This window comes from Heptranchias perlo, chromosome 44 (assembly GCF_035084215.1).
Source record: "Heptranchias perlo isolate sHepPer1 chromosome 44, sHepPer1.hap1, whole genome shotgun sequence".
In the NCBI taxonomy this organism is placed as follows: Eukaryota; Metazoa; Chordata; class Chondrichthyes; order Hexanchiformes; family Hexanchidae; genus Heptranchias; species Heptranchias perlo.
In genome coordinates this window covers 7,677,939-7,691,139 of record NC_090368.1, presented here as the reverse complement: position 1 = coordinate 7,691,139, position 13,201 = coordinate 7,677,939, and the positions used below count along the sequence as shown (strand labels likewise).

General features: G+C 33.4%; 1 protein-coding gene across 2 annotated transcripts in view; it reads left to right on the top strand.

The window, feature by feature from the left end:
- LOC137306715 (multiple epidermal growth factor-like domains protein 10) overlaps positions 1-13,201 on the top strand; it is a 196,256-nt gene that overhangs the window by 139,032 nt on the left and 44,023 nt on the right. The gene's annotated exons all lie outside the window — the stretch shown is intronic.

Here is a 13,201-nt window from a genome sequence, read left to right as displayed (position 1 = left end):
GTCTATTTTACAGGAAACAGGGTCTATTTTACAGGAAACAGGGTCTATTTTACAGGAAACAGGGTCTATTTTACAAGAAACAGGGTCTATTTTACAGGAAACAGTCTATTTTACAGGAAACAGGGTCTATTTTACAGGAAACAGGGTCTATTTTACAGGAAACAGGGTCTATTTTACAGGAAACAGAGTCTATTTTACAGGAAACAGTCTATTTTACAGGAAACAGTCTATTTTACAGGAAACAGAGTCTATTTTACAGGAAACAGTCTATTTTACAGGAAACAGTCTATTTTACAGGAAACAGGGTCTATTTTACAGGAAACAGTCTATTTTACAGGAAACAGTCCATTTTACAGGAAACAGGGTCTATTTTACAGGAAACAGTCTATTTTACAGGAAACAGGGTCTATTTTACAGGAAACAGAGTCTATTTTACAGGAAACAGTCTATTTTACAGGAAACAGTCTATTTTACAGGAAACAGGGTCTATTTTACAGGAAACAGTCTATTTTACAGGAAACAGAGTCTATTTTACAGGAAACAGTTTATTTTACAGGAAACATTCTATTTTACAGGAAACAGTCTATTTTACAGGAAACAGTCTATTTTACAGGAAACAGGGTCTATTTTACAGGAAACAGTCTATTTTACAGGAAACAGAGTCTATTTTACAGGAAACAGTCTATTTTACAGGAAACAGTCTATTTTACAGGAAACAGAGTCTATTTTACAGGAAACAGTCTATTTTACAGGAAACAGTCTATTTTACAGGAAACAGTCTATTTTACAGGAAACAGAGTCTATTTTACAGGAAACAGAGTCTATTTTACAGGAAACAGTCTATTTTATAGGAAACAGGGTCTATTTTACAGGAAACAGTCTATTTTACAGGAAACAGAGTCTATTTTACAGGAAACAGAGTCTATTTTACAGGAAACAGTCTATTTTATAGGAAACAGGGTCTATTTTACAGGAAACAGTCTATTTTACAGGAAACAGTCTATTTTACAGGAAACAGAGTCTATTTTACAGGAAACAGTTTATTTTACAGGAAACAGTCTATTTTACAGGAAACAGTTTATTTTACAGGAAACAGAGTCTATTTTACAGGAAACAGTCTATTTTACAGGAAACAGTTTATTTTACAGGAAACAGTCTATTTTATAGGAAACAGGGTCTATTTTACAGGAAACAGTCTATTTTACAGGAAACAGGGTCTATTTTACAGGAAACAGTCTATTTTACAGGAAACAGTCTATTTTACAGGAAACAGAGTCTATTTTACAGGAAACAGCCTATTTTACAGGAAACAGAGTCTATTTTACAGGAAACAGTCTATTTTATAGGAAACAGAGTCTATTTTACAGGAAACAGAGTCTATTTTACAGGAAACAGAGTCTATTTTACAGGAAACAGTCTATTTTACAGGAAACAGTCTATTTTACAGGAAACAGTCTATTTTACAGGAAACAGAGTCTATTTTACAGGAAACAGAGTCTATTTTACAGGAAACAGTCTATTTTACAGGAAACAGAGTCTATTTTACAGGAAACAGTCCATTTTACAGGAAACAGAGTCTATTTTACAGGAAACAGAGTCTATTTTACAGGAAACAGGGTCTATTTTACAGGAAACAGTCTATTTTACAGTAAACAGAGTCTATTTTACAGGAAACAGAGTCTATTTTACAGCAAACAGAGTCTATTTTACAGGAAACAGTCTATTTTACAGGAAACAGTCTATTTTACAGGAAACAGAGTCTATTTTACAGCAAACAGAGTCTATTTTACAGGAAACAGAGTCTATTTTACAGGAAACAGAGTCTATTTTACAGGAAACAGAGTCTATTTTACAGGAAACAGTCTATTTTACAGGAAACAGTCTATTTTACAGGAAACAGAGTCTATTTTACAGGAAACAGTCTATTTTACAGGAAACAGGGTCTATTTTACAGGAAACAGAGTCTATTTTACAGGAAACAGTCTATTTTACAGGAAACAGAGTCTATTTTACAGGAAACAGTCTATTTTACAGGAAACAGAGTCTATTTTACAGGAAACAGTCTATTTTACAGGAAACAGGGTCTATTTTATAGGAAACAGAGTCTATTTTACAGGAAACAGTCTATTTTACAGGAAACAGGGTCTATTTTACAGGAAACAGAGTCTATTTTACAGGAAACAGTCTATTTTACAGGAAACAGGGTCTATTTTACAGGAAACAGTCTATTTTACAGGAAACAGGGTCTATTTTACAGGAAACAGTCTATTTTACAGGAAACAGGGTCTATTTTATAGGAAACAGTCTATTTTACAGGAAACAGAGTCTATTTTACAGGAAACAGTCTATTTTACAGGAAACAGAGTCTATTTTACAGGAAACAGAGTCTATTTTACAGGAAACAGAGTCTATTTTACAGGAAACAGTCTATTTTACAGGAAACAGAGTCTATTTTACAGGAAACAGTCTATTTTACAGGAAACAGAGTCTATTTTACAGGAAACAGAGTCTATTTTACAGGAAACAGAGTCTATTTTACAGGAAACAGAGTTTATTTTACAGGAAACAGTCTATTTTACAGGAAACAGAGCCTATTTTACAGGAAACAGTCTATTTTACAGGAAACAGAGCCTATTTTACAGGAAACAGTCTATTTTACAGGAAACAGTCTATTTTACAGGAAACAGAGTCTATTTTACAGGAAACAGTCTATTTTACAGGAAACAGAGTCTATTTTACAGGAAACAGGGTCTATTTTACAGGAAACAGGGTCTATTTTACAGGAAACAGAGTCTATTTTACAGGAAACAGTCTATTTTACAGGAAACAGTCTATTTTACAGGAAACAGGGTCTATTTTACAGGAAACAGTCTATTTGACAGGAAACAGTCTATTTTACAGGAAACAGGGTCTATTTTACAGGAAACAGTCTATTTTACAGGAAACAGAGTCTATTTTACAGGAAACAGGGTCTATTTTACAGGAAACAGTCTATTTTACAGGAAACAGGGTGTATTTTACAGGAAACAGGGTCTATTTTACAGGAAACAGGGTCTATTTTACAGGAAACAGTCTATTCTACAGGAAACAGAGTCTATTTTACAGGAAACAGTCTATTTTACAGGAAACAGGGTCTATTTTACAGGAAACAGCCTATTTTACAGGAAACAGGGTCTATTTTACAGGAAACAGGGTCTATTTTACAGGAAACAGGGTCTATTTTACAGGAAACAGGGTCTATTTTACAGGAAACAGAGTCTATTTTACAGGAAACAGGGTCTATTTTACAGGAAACAGGGTCTATTTTACAGGAAACAGTCTATTTTACAGGAAACAGAGTCTATTTTACAGGAAACAGTCTATTTTACAGGAAACAGAGTCTATTTTACTGGAAACAGTCTATTTTACAGGAAACAGTCTATTTTACAGCAAATAGGGTCTATTTTACAGGAAACAGTCTATTTTACAGGAAACAGTCTATTTTACAGGAAACAGAGTCTATTTTACAGGAAAAAGTCTATTTTACAGGAAACAGTCTATTTTACAGGAAACAGAGTCTATTTTACAGGAAACAGAGTCTATTTTACAGCAAATAGGGTCTATTTTACAGGAAACAGTCTATTTTACAGGAAACAGAGTCTATTTTACAGCAAATAGGGTCTATTTTACAGGAAACAGAGTCTATTTTACAGGAAACAGAGTCTATTTTACAGGAAACAGTCTATTTTACAGGAAACAGTCTATTTTACAGGAAACAGAGTCTATTTTACAGGAAACAGTCTATTTTACAGGAAACAGTCCATTTTACAGGAAACAGAGTCTATTTTACAGGAAACAGAGTCTATTTTACAGCAAATAGGGTCTATTTTACAGGAAACAGTCTATTTTACAGGAAACAGAGTCTATTTTACAGGAAACAGTCTATTTTACAGGAAACAGAGTCTATTTTACAGGAAACAGTCTATTTTACAGGAAACAGTCTATTTTACAGGAAACAGAGTCTATTTTACAGCAAACAGAGTCTATTTTACAGGAAACAGTCTATTTTACAGGAAACAGTCTATTTTACAGGAAACAGAGTCTATTTTACAGGAAACAGTCTATTTTACAGGAAACAGTCTATTTTACAGGAAACAGAGTCTATTTTACAGGAAACAGTCTATTTTACAGGAAACAGAGTCTATTTTACAGGAAACAGTCTATTTTACAGGAAACAGTCTATTTTACAGGAAACAGAGTCTATTTTACAGGAAACAGTCTATTTTACAGGAAACAGTCTATTTTACAGGAAACAGAGTCTATTTTACAGGAAACAGTCTATTTTACAGGAAACAGAGTCTATTTTACAGGAAACAGTCTATTTTACAGGAAACAGTCTATTTTACCGGAAACAGTCTATTTTACAGGAAACAGTCTATTTTACAGGAAACAGAGTCTATTTTACAGGAAACAGTCTATTTTACAGCAAATAGGGTCTATTTTACAGGAAACAGTCTATTTTACAGGAAACAGAGTCTATTTTACAGGAAACAGAGTCTATTTTACAGGAAACAGTCTATTTTACAGGAAACAGTCTATTCTACAGGAAACAGTCTATTTTACAGGAAACAGAGTCTATTTTACAGGAAACAGAGTCTATTTTACAGGAAACAGTCTATTTTACAGGAAACAGTCTATTTTACAGGAAACAGTCTATTTTACAGGAAACAGTCTATTTTACAGGAAACAGAGTCTATTTTACAGGAAACAGTCTATTTTACAGCAAATAGGGTCTATTTTACAGGAAACAGTCTATTTTACAGGAAACAGAGTCTATTTTACAGGAAACAGTCTATTTTACAGGAAACAGGGTCTATTTTACAGGAAACAGTCTATTTTACAGGAAACAGTCTATTTTACAGGAAACAGTCTATTTTATAGGAAACAGGGTCTATTTTACAGGAAACAGTCTATTTTACAGGAAACAGAGTCTATTTTACAGGAAACAGTCTATTTTACAGGAAACAGGGTCTATTTTACAGGAAACAGTCTATTTTACAGGAAACAGGGTCTATTTTACAGGAAACAGTCTATTTTACAGGAAACAGAGTCTATTTTACAGGAAACAGTCTATTTTACAGGAAACAGTCTATTTTATAGGAAACAGGGTCTATTTTACAGGAAACAGTCTATTTTACAGGAAACAGAGTCTATTTTACAGGAAACAGAGTCTATTTTACAGGAAACAGTCTATTTTACAGGAAACAGGGTCTATTTTACAGGAAACAGTCTATTTTACAGGAAACAGGGTCTATTTTATAGGAAACAGTCTATTTTACAGGAAACAGAGTCCATTTTACAGGAAACAGAGTCTATTTTACAGGAAACAGTCTATTTTACAGGAAACAGTCTATTTTACAGGAAACAGAGTCTATTTTACAGGAAACAGTCTATTTTACAGGAAACAGGGTCTATTTTACAGGAAACAGTCTATTTTACAGGAAACAGGGTCTATTTTACAGGAAACAGGGTCTATTTTACAGGAAACAGTCTATTTTACAGGAAACAGAGTCTATTTTACAGGAAACAGTCTATTTTACAGGAAACAGAGTCTATTTTACAGGAAACAGTCTATTTTACAGGAAACAGGGTCTATTTTATAGGAAACAGAGTCTATTTTACAGGAAACAGTCTATTTTACAGGAAACAGGGTCTATTTTACAGGAAACAGAGTCTATTTTACAGGAAACCGTCTATTTTACAGGAAACAGGGTCTATTTTACAGGAAACAGTCTATTTTACAGGAAACAGGGTCTATTTTACAGGAAACAGTCTATTTTACAGGAAACAGGGTCTATTTTATAGGAAACAGTCTATTTTACAGGAAACAGAGTCTATTTTACAGGAAACAGTCTATTTTACAGGAAACAGAGTCTATTTTACAGGAAACGGAGTCTATTTTACAGGAAACAGTCTATTTTACAGGAAACAGAGTCTATTTTACAGGAAACAGTCTATTTTACAGGAAACAGAGTCTATTTTACAGGAAACAGTCTATTTTACAGGAAACAGTCTATTTTACAGGAAACAGAGTCTATTTTACAGGAAACAGAGTCTATTTTACAGGAAACAGGGTCTATTTTACAGGAAACAGGGTCTATTTTACAGGAAACAGAGTCTATTTTACAGGAAACAGGGTCTATTTTACAGGAAACAGGGTCTATTTTACAGGAAACAGAGTCTATTTTACAGGAAACATTCTATTTTACAGGAAACAGTCTATTTTACAGGAAACAGGGTCTATTTTACAGGAAACAGGGTCTATTTTACAGGAAACAGAGTCTATTTTACAGGAAACAGTCTATTTTACAGGAAACAGGGTCTATTTTACAGGAAACAGTCTATTTTACAGGAAACAGAGTCTATTTTACAAGAAACAGGGTCTATTTTACAGGAAACAGTCTATTTTACAGGAAACAGGGTCTATTTTACAGGAAACAGGGTCTATTTTACAGGAAACAGTCTATTCTACAGGAAACAGAGTCTATTTTACAGGAAACAGTCTATTTTACAGGAAACAGGGTCTATTTTACAGGAAACATTCTATTTTACAGGAAACAGCCTATTTTACAGGAAACAGGGTCTATTTTACAGGAAACAGGGTCTATTTTACAGGAAACAGGGTCTATTTTACAGGAAACAGAGTCTATTTTACAGGAAACAGAGTCTATTTTACAGGAAACAGTCTATTTTACAGGAAACAGTCTATTTTACAGGAAACAGTCTATTTTACAGGAAACAGAGTCTATTTTGCAGGAAACAGAGTCTATTTTACAGGAAACGGTCTATTTTACAGGAAACAGTCTATTTTACAGCAAATAGGGTCTATTTTACAGGAAACAGGGTCTATTTTACAGGAAACAGGGTCTATTTTACAGGAAACAGAGTCTATTTTACAGGAAACAGAGTCTATTTTACAGGAAACAGTCTATTTTACAGGAAACAGTCTATTTTACAGGAAACAGTCTATTTTACAGGAAACAGAGTCTATTTTGCAGGAAACAGAGTCTATTTTACTGGAAACGGTCTATTTTACAGGAAACAGTCTATTTTACAGCAAATAGGGTCTATTTTACAGGAAACAGGGTCTATTTTACAGGAAACAGAGTCTATTTTACAGGAAACAGAGTCTATTTTACAGGAAACAGGGTCTACTTTACAGGAAACAGTCTATTTTACAGGAAACAGTCTATTTTACAGGAAACAGAGTCTATTTTACAGCAAATAGGGTCTATTTTACAGGAAACAGTCTATTTTACAGGAAACAGAGTCTATTTTACAGCAAATAGGGTCTATTTTACAGGAAACAGAGTCTATTTTACAGGAAACAGAGTCTATTTTACAGGAAACAGTCTATTTTACAGGAAACAGAGTCTATTTTACAGGAAACAGTCTATTTTACAGGAAACAGTCCATTCTACAGGAAACAGAGTCTATTTTACAGGAAACAGAGTCTATTTTACAGCAAATAGGGTCTATTTTACAGGAAACAGTCTATTTTACAGGAAACAGAGTCTATTTTACAGGAAACAGTCTATTTTACAGGAAACAGTCTATTTTACAGGAAACAGTCTATTTTACAGGAAACAGGGTCTATTTTACAGGAAACAGAGTCTATTTTACAGGAAACAGGGTCTATTTTACAGGAAACAGGGTCTATTTTACAGGAAACAGTCTATTTTACAGGAAACAGAGTCTATTTTACAGGAAACAGTCTATTTTACAGGAAACAGAGTCTATTTTACTGGAAACAGTCTATTTTACAGGAAACAGTCTATTTTACAGCAAATAGGGTCTATTTTACAGGAAACAGTCTATTTTACAGGAAACAGTCTATTTTACAGGAAACAGAGTCTATTTTACAGGAAAAAGTCTATTTTACAGGAAACAGTCTATTTTACAGGAAACAGAGTCTATTTTACAGGAAACAGAGTCTATTTTACAGCAAATAGGGTCTATTTTACAGGAAACAGTCTATTTTACAGGAAACAGAGTCTATTTTACAGCAAATAGGGTCTATTTTACAGGAAACAGAGTCTATTTTACAGGAAACAGAGTCTATTTTACAGGAAACAGTCTATTTTACAGGAAACAGTCTATTTTACAGGAAACAGAGTCTATTTTACAGGAAACAGTCTATTTTACAGGAAACAGTCCATTTTACAGGAAACAGAGTCTATTTTACAGGAAACAGAGTCTATTTTACAGCAAATAGGGTCTATTTTACAGGAAACAGTCTATTTTACAGGAAACAGAGTCTATTTTACAGGAAACAGTCTATTTTACAGGTAACAGAGTCTATTTTACAGGAAACAGTCTATTTTACAGGAAACAGTCTATTTTACAGGAAACAGAGTCTATTTTACAGCAAACAGAGTCTATTTTACAGGAAACAGTCTATTTTACAGGAAACAGTCTATTTTACAGGAAACAGAGTCTATTTTACAGGAAACAGTCTATTTTACAGGAAACAGTCTATTTTACAGGAAACAGAGTCTATTTTACAGGAAACAGTCTATTTTACAGGAAACAGAGTCTATTTTACAGGAAACAGTCTATTTTACAGGAAACAGTCTATTTTACAGGAAACAGAGTCTATTTTACAGGAAACAGTCTATTTTACAGGAAACAGTCTATTTTACAGGAAACAGAGTCTATTTTACAGGAAACAGTCTATTTTACAGGAAACAGAGTCTATTTTACAGGAAACAGTCTATTTTACAGGAAACAGTCTATTTTACCGGAAACAGTCTATTTTACAGGAAACAGTCTATTTTACAGGAAACAGAGTCTATTTTACAGGAAACAGTCTATTTTACAGGAAACAGTCTATTTTACAGGAAACAGTCTATTTTACAGGAAACAGTCTATTTTACAGGAAACAGTCTATTTTACAGGAAACAGGGTCTATTTTATAGGAAACAGTCTATTTTACAGGAAACAGAGTCCATTTTACAGGAAACAGAGTCTATTTTACAGGAAACAGTCTATTTTACAGGAAACAGTCTATTTTACAGGAAACAGAGTCTATTTTACAGGAAACAGTCTATTTTACAGGAAACAGGGTCTATTTTACAGGAAACAGTCTATTTTACAGGAAACAGGGTCTATTTTACAGGAAACAGGGTCTATTTTACAGGAAACAGTCTATTTTACAGGAAACAGAGTCTATTTTACAGGAAACAGTCTATTTTACAGGAAACAGAGTCTATTTTACAGGAAACAGTCTATTTTACAGGAAACAGGGTCTATTTTATAGGAAACAGAGTCTATTTTACAGGAAACAGTCTATTTTACAGGAAACAGGGTCTATTTTACAGGAAACAGAGTCTATTTTACAGGAAACCGTCTATTTTACAGGAAACAGGGTCTATTTTACAGGAAACAGTCTATTTTACAGGAAACAGGGTCTATTTTACAGGAAACAGTCTATTTTACAGGAAACAGGGTCTATTTTATAGGAAACAGTCTATTTTACAGGAAACAGAGTCTATTTTACAGGAAACAGTCTATTTTACAGGAAACAGAGTCTATTTTACAGGAAACGGAGTCTATTTTACAGGAAACAGTCTATTTTACAGGAAACAGAGTCTATTTTACAGGAAACAGTCTATTTTACAGGAAACAGAGTCTATTTTACAGGAAACAGTCTATTTTACAGGAAACAGTCTATTTTACAGGAAACAGAGTCTATTTTACAGGAAACAGAGTCTATTTTACAGGAAACAGGGTCTATTTTACAGGAAACAGGGTCTATTTTACAGGAAACAGAGTCTATTTTACAGGAAACAGGGTCTATTTTACAGGAAACAGGGTCTATTTTACAGGAAACAGAGTCTATTTTACAGGAAACATTCTATTTTACAGGAAACAGTCTATTTTACAGGAAACAGGGTCTATTTTACAGGAAACAGGGTCTATTTTACAGGAAACAGAGTCTATTTTACAGGAAACAGTCTATTTTACAGGAAACAGGGTCTATTTTACAGGAAACAGTCTATTTTACAGGAAACAGAGTCTATTTTACAAGAAACAGGGTCTATTTTACAGGAAACAGTCTATTTTACAGGAAACAGGGTCTATTTTACAGGAAACAGGGTCTATTTTACAGGAAACAGTCTATTCTACAGGAAACAGAGTCTATTTTACAGGAAACAGTCTATTTTACAGGAAACAGGGTCTATTTTACAGGAAACATTCTATTTTACAGGAAACAGCCTATTTTACAGGAAACAGGGTCTATTTTACAGGAAACAGGGTCTATTTTACAGGAAACAGGGTCTATTTTACAGGAAACAGAGTCTATTTTACAGGAAACAGAGTCTATTTTACAGGAAACAGTCTATTTTACAGGAAACAGTCTATTTTACAGGAAACAGTCTATTTTACAGGAAACAGAGTCTATTTTGCAGGAAACAGAGTCTATTTTACAGGAAACGGTCTATTTTACAGGAAACAGTCTATTTTACAGCAAATAGGGTCTATTTTACAGGAAACAGGGTCTATTTTACAGGAAACAGGGTCTATTTTACAGGAAACAGAGTCTATTTTACAGGAAACAGAGTCTATTTTACAGGAAACAGTCTATTTTACAGGAAACAGTCTATTTTACAGGAAACAGTCTATTTTACAGGAAACAGAGTCTATTTTGCAGGAAACAGAGTCTATTTTACTGGAAACGGTCTATTTTACAGGAAACAGTCTATTTTACAGCAAATAGGGTCTATTTTACAGGAAACAGGGTCTATTTTACAGGAAACAGAGTCTATTTTACAGGAAACAGAGTCTATTTTACAGGAAACAGGGTCTACTTTACAGGAAACAGTCTATTTTACAGGAAACAGTCTATTTTACAGGAAACAGAGTCTATTTTACAGCAAATAGGGTCTATTTTACAGGAAACAGTCTATTTTACAGGAAACAGAGTCTATTTTACAGCAAATAGGGTCTATTTTACAGGAAACAGAGTCTATTTTACAGGAAACAGAGTCTATTTTACAGGAAACAGTCTATTTTACAGGAAACAGAGTCTATTTTACAGGAAACAGTCTATTTTACAGGAAACAGTCCATTCTACAGGAAACAGAGTCTATTTTACAGGAAACAGAGTCTATTTTACAGCAAATAGGGTCTATTTTACAGGAAACAGTCTATTTTACAGGAAACAGAGTCTATTTTACAGGAAACAGTCTATTTTACAGGAAACAGTCTATTTTACAGGAAACAGTCTATTTTACAGGAAACAGGGTCTATTTTACAGGAAACAGAGTCTATTTTACAGGAAACAGGGTCTATTTTACAGGAAACAGGGTCTATTTTACAGGAAACAGTCTATTTTACAGGAAACAGAGTCTATTTTACAGGAAACAGTCTATTTTACAGGAAACAGAGTCTATTTTACTGGAAACAGTCTATTTTACAGGAAACAGTCTATTTTACAGCAAATAGGGTCTATTTTACAGGAAACAGTCTATTTTACAGGAAACAGTCTATTTTACAGGAAACAGAGTCTATTTTACAGGAAAAAGTCTATTTTACAGGAAACAGTCTATTTTACAGGAAACAGAGTCTATTTTACAGGAAACAGAGTCTATTTTACAGCAAATAGGGTCTATTTTACAGGAAACAGTCTATTTTACAGGAAACAGAGTCTATTTTACAGCAAATAGGGTCTATTTTACAGGAAACAGAGTCTATTTTACAGGAAACAGAGTCTATTTTACAGGAAACAGTCTATTTTACAGGAAACAGTCTATTTTACAGGAAACAGAGTCTATTTTACAGGAAACAGTCTATTTTACAGGAAACAGTCCATTTTACAGGAAACAGAGTCTATTTTACAGGAAACAGAGTCTATTTTACAGCAAATAGGGTCTATTTTACAGGAAACAGTCTATTTTACAGGAAACAGAGTCTATTTTACAGGAAACAGTCTATTTTACAGGAAACAGAGTCTATTTTACAGGAAACAGTCTATTTTACAGGAAACAGTCTATTTTACAGGAAACAGAGTCTATTTTACAGCAAACAGAGTCTATTTTACAGGAAACAGTCTATTTTACAGGAAACAGTCTATTTTACAGGAAACAGAGTCTATTTTACAGGAAACAGTCTATTTTACAGGAAACAGTCTATTTTACAGGAAACAGAGTCTATTTTACAGGAAACAGTCTATTTTACAGGAAACAGAGTCTATTTTACAGGAAACAGTCTATTTTACAGGAAACAGTCTATTTTACAGGAAACAGAGTCTATTTTACAGGAAACAGTCTATTTTACAGGAAACAGTCTATTTTACAGGAAACAGAGTCTATTTTACAGGAAACAGTCTATTTTACAGGAAACAGAGTCTATTTTACAGGAAACAGTCTATTTTACAGGAAACAGTCTATTTTACCGGAAACAGTCTATTTTACAGAAAACAGTCTATTTTACAGGAAACAGAGTCTATTTTACAGGAAACAGTCTATTTTACAGCAAATAGGGTCTATTCTACAGGAAACAGTCTATTTTACAGGAAACAGAGTCTATTTTACAGGAAACAGAGTCTATTTTACAGGAAACAGTCTATTTTACAGGAAACAGTCTATTTTACAGGAAACAGTCTATTTTACAGGAAACAGTCTATTTTACAGGAAACAGAGTCTATTTTACAGGAAACAGTCTATTTTACAGCAAATAGGGTCTATTTTACAGGAAACAGTCTATTTTACAGGAAACAGTCTATTTTACAGGAAACAGTCTATTTTACAGGAAACAGAGTCTATTTTACAGGAAACAGAGTCTATTTTACAGCAAATAGGGTCTATTTTACAGGAAACAGTCTATTTTACAGGAAACAGAGTCTATTTTACAGGAAACAGTCTATTTTACAGGAAACAGGGTCTATTTTACAGGAAACAGTCTATTTTACAGGAAACAGTCTATTTTACAGGAAACAGTCTATTTTATAGGAAACAGGGTCTATTTTACAGGAAACAGTCTATTTTACAGGAAACAGAGTCTATTTTACAGGAAACAGTCTATTTTACAGGAAACAGGGTCTATTTTACAGGAAACAGTCTATTTTACAGGAAACAGGGTCTATTTTACAGGAAACAGTCTATTTTACAGGAAACAGAGTCTATTTTACAGGAAACAGTCTATTTTACAGGAAACAGTC